Source organism: Mesoplodon mirus, assembly GCF_964341445.2.
Source record: "Mesoplodon mirus genome assembly, chromosome: 15".
In the NCBI taxonomy this organism is placed as follows: domain Eukaryota; kingdom Metazoa; phylum Chordata; class Mammalia; order Artiodactyla; family Ziphiidae; genus Mesoplodon; species Mesoplodon mirus.
Window position 1 is genome coordinate 82,855,938 of NC_138991.1, and position 7,914 is coordinate 82,863,851.

Genomic DNA, 7,914 nt, shown 5'->3' on the forward strand with positions numbered 1-7,914 from the left:
ACCTTACTCTTTCTGTGCTCTAGTTTCTAAAAGCATGTGGGATCTTCCCGGACCAGAGCTTGAACCCATGTGCCCTGCACTGGCAGGCAGATTCTTAACCACTGAGCCACCAGGGAAGTCCCTGTGCATTTATTTTCAAAAAATAATAAGGCTGGATGAATTCAGAACTAGGTGCAGAAAGCTCTTCCAGTGAGATACAGAATCTCTGCTGTTTGGGCAGATTTACAGAACAACTTTTCCAACCACTCATTAAAGAGACCAACACTCCATGAAAAAATGTATCATTTATACAGAGAGAAAACCAAACTCCAGCTTTGCATCAATATAATATTTGATACGAGGAGAACCATAAGTTCTTTTTTGAAAATCTCTGGAATAAACATCAAAACTGAGCCGCCTTGGGCTCAGATAAATAAAATTCCCTTTCCACCCACCTCCTACACCTTTCTATATTCATTCAGGTTGTGTCCTTCACTATCCTCTTTCTGGTGCTGGAACAGTCAGTCATTTCACTTTAGGACCAAACTATTTTTGTTCCTGTTAATAAACAAAACTACATCTCATTCCCTTGCATACAAAGTTGGACCTCTCCGTTGCTGGAACCAAGCAGGACCCTGCAGGGCCCTTCCATGTCCCCTGCCTCTTGTTTGTAAAACAGCTGCAGCCTCGCAGGCCTCCCCTGAGTCACACAAGAACAGGTTCAAGCAGTTAATGATCAGGACAACAGCAGTCAAAGAACCTCTAGCTCCTCCCGAAGGACAGAAGTCACCGTGTCAGACACACACTCCTAACTGGTTTTGCAGATACTAAAACCACTACAAGAGGAGAAAGCTAACTGTATGATGACCAGACTGGAGCTATGACACGAGCTGCTCCATCTGGAGCAGACCTGAACCAATGGCTTACACAATTCCAGGAACTGGCCTCAAGGAAATGGGAACAAACCAACACTGGAGTTGAAGATTAACTGCGCCTGAAACAATCAGCATGACACTGACCACTCCACTGCATGACCAATTTCAAGATGATGGTCAGAGCTGACTGTGCTACTCTGCATGTAGCCCCCACCGGCACAGCCCAGAGACTTCCCATCTTTTCCCTATCAACCCCTTTTCCCTCTAATTGGCAACTGAGAGATGGTTTTGAGGACACTAGTCCACCATCTTCCCAGGTTGCCAGCTTCCTGAATAAAGTGTCTTTCTTTTTCCACCAACCCTTGTCTCTGGAACACAGACTTCTGAGCAATGAGCAGCTGAACCTGAGTTCGGTTCCAGCTGATAACATCACTATTGGTCAAGTCTCATTCATAGTATAATAATAACAACGTTGAACCAAAGTTACTTCCATTTCACGAAGAAAACTAGAAGTGAATAATTGACAACTGCCCATCACACATCAGCATTTCAGCCTAGCAGAGGTCATGAACACACAGAACACAACTTTACACAGCTACAAACATCCCTTACACAACTTCTCCAAGTGGCAGAGACAAACACATTAATTAACACACCCACAGACAGAGCCTGTAGGTAACAAGTAAACATATGCAGCAAGAGCATAGAACTTGAGATTATGCTTAGTAATCAGTGTTTCAGGTTTCTGTCTTGCTTAGAAATGACCTCGGTATCCAAAGATTATCCAGTAAGTAACACAATTTAATAACAGTTCAAGGGTTTATGTAAACTGAACATCTTGGAATTTATCGACAAGCTAACTCAGTACAAAACATAGTTACTGTTGAAAGAAAGTTTGTCAGAATAAAAATTAAATGTGGTTAAACACAAATTTACATTTTTCATAACCTTAAATATTAAGTAGAAGTAATGTTAGCTTACTTGATGGGCACACCTATATAAATTTAGGAAGAACACACCCAAGTAGAATTTTTTAAAATGTATGCCTAACACTGATAAATAAGATAGGAATAAATTTTTATTAAACCCCAAATATGAAACTAGTTTCATTTGTCAAAGATTTACCTAAATTATGTAAACTTGAAGTCTTTAAATTTCTGAGTTGACTTTTTTTTTTTGGCTTCACCGAGATGCTTGCTGGATCTTAGTTCCCTAAGCAGGGACTGAACCCGGACCCTGGCAGTGAAAGCACCAAGTCCCAACCACTGGACCGCCAGGGAATTCCCTGACTTCATTTCTATAAGAATACTTTTCTAGCACATTTAAAGTATTAGAAGTTCTAATTCCTTTCTCTCTGAGAATTTTAGGGATATATAATTTTTATAAGCACATTTGTGTCTTTGTAAGCCAATCAGGACAGAAACCCTTGAATTTAAGAGACTCTACAATCTACTTTAATAGATCCAGAAGTAGGAAAAGATTACATACTCGCACTGTCAGAGGTAAAGACCTTTTTGAATTACAGACACACAGACATACAGAGAAATGGAACTTTTACCTTCAGTTCTAAAGTCTTAGACATGGGTCAGGAATAAACACTCGTGAGTCTAGAGATTAAAGAGCCATTCTCCTCCCATTGGGCAAGAGATTCTTAATTGATTTGAGCTTGTCAAAGTAGACAAATAGACAAACAGAAAAGACTAAGAAAAGACGAACATACTACATCCTCTGTTACCTCTCACCTAACTGAGATTAGTTCTGTAGAAACTTAATCCTTTGGAGAGACCATCAAAAGTCTTGAAACGACAGAGCCATACTCAGAATCACTGCTGCGACAAATGGGAAACCACTGAGCTGTAATCTGAAAACAAAGGAAAACACAAAAGTAATAGAAGGGGAAACTAAAGAAACAGAAAGTGAGCCAAGTTCAAAGGCTGCTTGGGTTCACCCCTGGGAGAGGAGAAAAGATGTACCTGGGCTTCACCGGCTCATGAAATACACCACTTGTTGCTGGGCTTTTACAGCTTTATTTACGTACAACTGATATACAAAATCCAGCCCATGTTTAATTTATATAACTTGATGAGTTTGCACATATGCACACACCTGTGATACCATCACCACCATCACGGTAATATACTCATCACTTCCAAAAGATTCCTTCTATCCCTTTGTGTGTGTTTATGTGTGTTAGAAATACTTAACACAGCACCAGGTACATGAAAAGGTGCTCAACGTCACTAATCATCCGGGAAATGCAAACCCAAATCATAATGAGATACTACCTCACATCTGTTAGAATGCCTACAATTTTTCTTTTTATTTTTAAAGATAAGAGTTGTCAAGGTTGTAGAGAAATCGTAACCCTTGCATATTGTAGGCAGGAATGTAACATCGTGCAGGCACTGTGGAAAACAGCAGGGAGTTTTCTCAAAATCTTTTAAATAAAATTTCCATATGATCCAGCAATCCCACTTCTGGGTATACAGGCCCAGCTCAGAGACACTGCAGCTTCAGTTCCAGAACACTGCAATGAAGCGAATACCGCCATAAAGTGAGTCACATGAATTTTTTGCTGTACCCGTGCATGAAAAGCTTATGTTTATACTATACTGTAGTCTGTTAAGTGTGCGATAGTCTGTTCTAAAAGAACAATGTACATATCTTTATTGAAATATACTTTAGGGAAGAGAAATATAGATCAATGGAACAGGATAGAAATCCCAGAGATAAACCCACGCACATATGGTCACCTTATCTTTGATGAAGTAGGCAAAAATATACAATGGAGAAAAGACAGCCTCTTCAATAAGTGGGGCTGGGAAAACTGGACAGCTACCTATAAAAGAATGAAATGAGAACACTACCTAACACCATAACACAAAAATAAACTCAAAATGGATTAAAGACCTAAATGTAAGGCCAGACACCATCAAACTCTTAGAGGAAAACATAGGCAGAACACTCTATGACATAAATCACAGCAAGATCCTTTTTAACCCACCTCCTAGAGAAATGGAAATAAAAGCAAAAATAAACACATGGGACCTAATGAAACTTAAAAGCTTTTCCACAGGAAAGGAAACCATAAACAAGACAAAAAGCAACCCTCAGAGTGGGAGAAAATATTTGTAAACGAAGCAACTGACAAAGGATTAATCTGCAAAATATACAAGCGGCTCACGCAGCTCAATATCAAAAATACAAACAACTCAATCCAAAAATGGACACAAGACCTAAATGGACATTTCTCCAAAGAAGATATAAGATTGCCAACAAACACATAAAAGGATGCTCAACAACACTAACCATTAGAGAAAGGCAAATCAAAACTACAGGGCTTCCCTGGTGGCGCAGTGGTTGAATGTCTGCCTGCCGATGCAGGGGACACGGGTTTGTGCCCTGGTCCGGGAAGATCCCACATGCCGCGCAGCGGCTGGGCCCGTGAGCCATGGCCACTGAGACTGCGCATCCGGAGCCTGTGCTCCGCAATAGGAGAGGCCCGCGTACTGCAAAAAACAAAGAAAAAACAAAAAAAAAACCCAAAAAACTACAGTGAGGTATCACCTCACACCACTCAGAATGGTCATCATCAAAAAATCTACAAACAGGGCTTCCCTGGTGGCGCAGTGGTTGAGAGTCCACCTGCCGATGCAGGGGACACGGGTTCGTGCCCCGGTCCGGGAAGATCCCACATGCCGTGGAGTGGCTGTGCCCGTGAGCCATGGCTGCTGAGCCTGCGCGTCTGGAGCCTGTGCTCCGCAACGGGAGAGGCCACAACAGTGAGAGGCCCGCGTACAGAAAAAAAAAAAAAAATCTACGAACAATAAACGCTGGAGAGGGTGTGGAGAAAAGGCAACCCTTCTCCTGCACTGTTGGTGGGAATGTACATTGATACAGCCACTACGGAGAACAGTATGGAGGGTCCTTAAAAAACTGAAAATAGGGCTTCCCTGGTGGCGCAGTGGTTAACAATCCCCCTCCCAATTCATGGGACACGGGTTCGAGCCCTGGTCCGGAAAGATCCCACATGCCGCAGGGCAACAAAGCCCGTGTGCCACAACTACTAAGCTTGCACTCTAGAGCCCGCGAGCCACACCCACTGAACCCGCATGCCACAACTACTGAAGCCCGCACGCCTAGAGCCCGCGCTCCGCAACAAGAGAAACCACCGCAATGAGAAGCCCGCGCACCGCAACAGTGAAGCGCCTGCTCGCTGCAACTAGAGAAAGCCCACGCACAGCAACGAAGACCCAAGGCAGCCAAAAGTAATGAATAGATAAAAATACATAAATTTATACAAAAAAAAACAACTAAAAATAGAACTACCATATGATCCAGCAATCCCACTCCTGGGCATATACGCTGAGAAAACCATAATTCAAAAAGAGACACGTACCAGAATGTTCACTGCAGCACTATTTACAATAGCCAGGACATGGAAGCAACTTAAGTGTCCACTGACAGATGAATGGGTAAAGAAGATATGGCATATATATACAATGGAATATGAGTCAGCCATAAAAAGAAACGAAATTGAACTATTTGTAGTGAGGCGGATGGACCTAGAGTCTGTGAAACAGAGTGAAGTAACTCAGAAAGACATAAACAAATACCGTATGCTAACACATATTTATGGAATCTCAAGGAAAAAAAAAAGTGGTTCTGATGAACCTAGTGGGAGGACGGGAAGAAAGACGCAGACGTAGAGAACGCACTTGAGGACATGGGGAGGGGGAAGGGTAAGCTGGGACGCAGCGAGACAGTGGCATGGACACATATACACTACCAAATGTAAAACAGACAGCTAGTGGGAAGCAGCCGCATAGCACAGGGAGATCAGCTCAGTGCCTTGTGTCCACCTAGAGGGGTGGGATAGGGAGGGTGGGAGGAAGACGCAAGATGGAGAGCATGTGGGGATATATGTATACATACAGCTGATTCACTTTGTTATACAGCAGAAACTAACACAACACTGTAAAGCAATTATACTCCAATAAACATGTTAAAAAAATACTTTAGGGACTTCCCTGGTGGTCCAGTGGTTAAGAATCTGCCTTCCAATAGAGGGGGCGCAGGTTTGATCCCTGGTCGGGGAACTGAGATCCCACGTGCTGTACTGTGCAGCACAGCCGAAACAAAAAGAAAATTAAAAATACTTTACTGCTAAAAAATGCTAACCATCATCTGAGCCTTCAGCGAGCAGTAACCTCTTTGCTGATGGAGGGTTTGAAATAGTGTGAGAATTACTAAAATATGACACAAAGACAAGAAGTGAGCAACTGCTGTTGGAAATACGGTGCCAACAGACTTGCTCAACAAAGAGTTGCCACAAGCCTTCAATTTGTGAAAAACACAAGATCCGGGAAGCACAATAATTATAATATAATATAATATAATATAATAGAGCCTGTATGCTCAAAGAAAAGGAAATGAATATCTAGAAGAGATATATGCATCTCTATATTCATTACAGCATTATTCACCAGAGCCAAGATAGGAAAACAACGCAAATTTTCATCAACAGAAAAATGGATAAAGAAAATGGGGTATATACGTAGGATATTATTCAGACTTATTAGAAGGAAATCCTACCAGTTGTGTCAACAGGGATATAACTAGAAGACATTATGATAGGTGAAATAAGTCAGTCACAGAAGGACAAGACTGTGTGTTTCCACTTACATGAGGTGAGGTATCTAAAAGAGTCACACATAAATTGTCAGGAATGGGGGAGGAGAGAATGGGGAGTTGTTCAATGGGTATAAAGTTACAGTTACACAGGATGAATATGTTCTAGAGAACTGCTGTATGACTAAGCATCTCTAGTTAACAAGGCACACTACTGTTTTCGTTTGAACTAAAAAATTTTAATTCAAGTGTAACTGACCTACAACACTATGTTAGTTCCAGGTGCATAATATCAATATTTCTGTACATTAGAAAATGATCACCAAGATTAACTCTAGTTATGGTCTAGTTACCATCGGTCACCGTACAAAGTTATTATAATGTTATTCGCTGTATTGCCCATGCTGTATAGTTCATTCCCATGACTCATTTATTTTGTAACTGGTCATCTGTTCCTCTTAATCTCCCTCACCTATTTCACTCATCCACCTACCCTCCTCTTTCAACCACCTGTTTGTTCTCTGTATCTATGAGTCTGTTTCTGTTTAGTGACATTAGTTCTTTTGCTTTGTTTTTTTAGATTCCACATACAAATGAGATCATACGGTATTTGTCTTTCTCTGTCTGACTTATTGCACTTAGCATAATACCCTCTAGGTCCATCCATGTTGCCACAAATGGCAAGATTTCATTCTCTTTTTTTAATTTTTAAAAATTTATTTTATTTTTGGCTGCGTTGGGTCTTTGTTGCTGTATGTGGCCTTTTCTGTAGGTGCGGCCAGCGGGGGCTTCACTTCATTGCGCTGTGTGGGCTTCTCATTGTGGTGGCTTCTCTTGTTGCAGAGCATGGGCTCAAGGTGAGCGAGCTTCAGTAGTTGTGGTACGTAGGCTCAGTAGTTGTGGCTCGCAGGCTCTAGAGTGCAAGCTCAATAGTTGTGGCACATGGTCATAGTTACTGCGTGGCATGTGGGATCTTCCTGGACCAGGGCTTGAACTTGTATCCCCTGTACTGGCAGGCGGATTCTTAACCACTGAAACCCCAGCGAAGCCCCTCATTCTTTTTTTTTTCATGGCTAATACTCCATTGTGGTGTGTGTGTTTATATATATATATATATATATATATATATGACACATCTTCTTTATCCATTCATCTATGGATGGACACGTAGGTTGCTTCTATACACTGGCTATTATAAATAATGCTTAATGAACATAGGGGTGCATGTATCTTTTTGAACTAAAGTTTTTTTTTCTTCCATAAAAATACACGAAGTGGAATTTCTGGATCCTTTTATAGTTTTACTTTAAAATTCTTGAGGAATGAGGTGCACTACTCTGGACACGAAGTTTACCTGGTGCTGTTAGGTGAATCCATCCAGGATCTCTGTGAAGACCTCCAAAACTGTTAAAACATAAGGATAGGGACT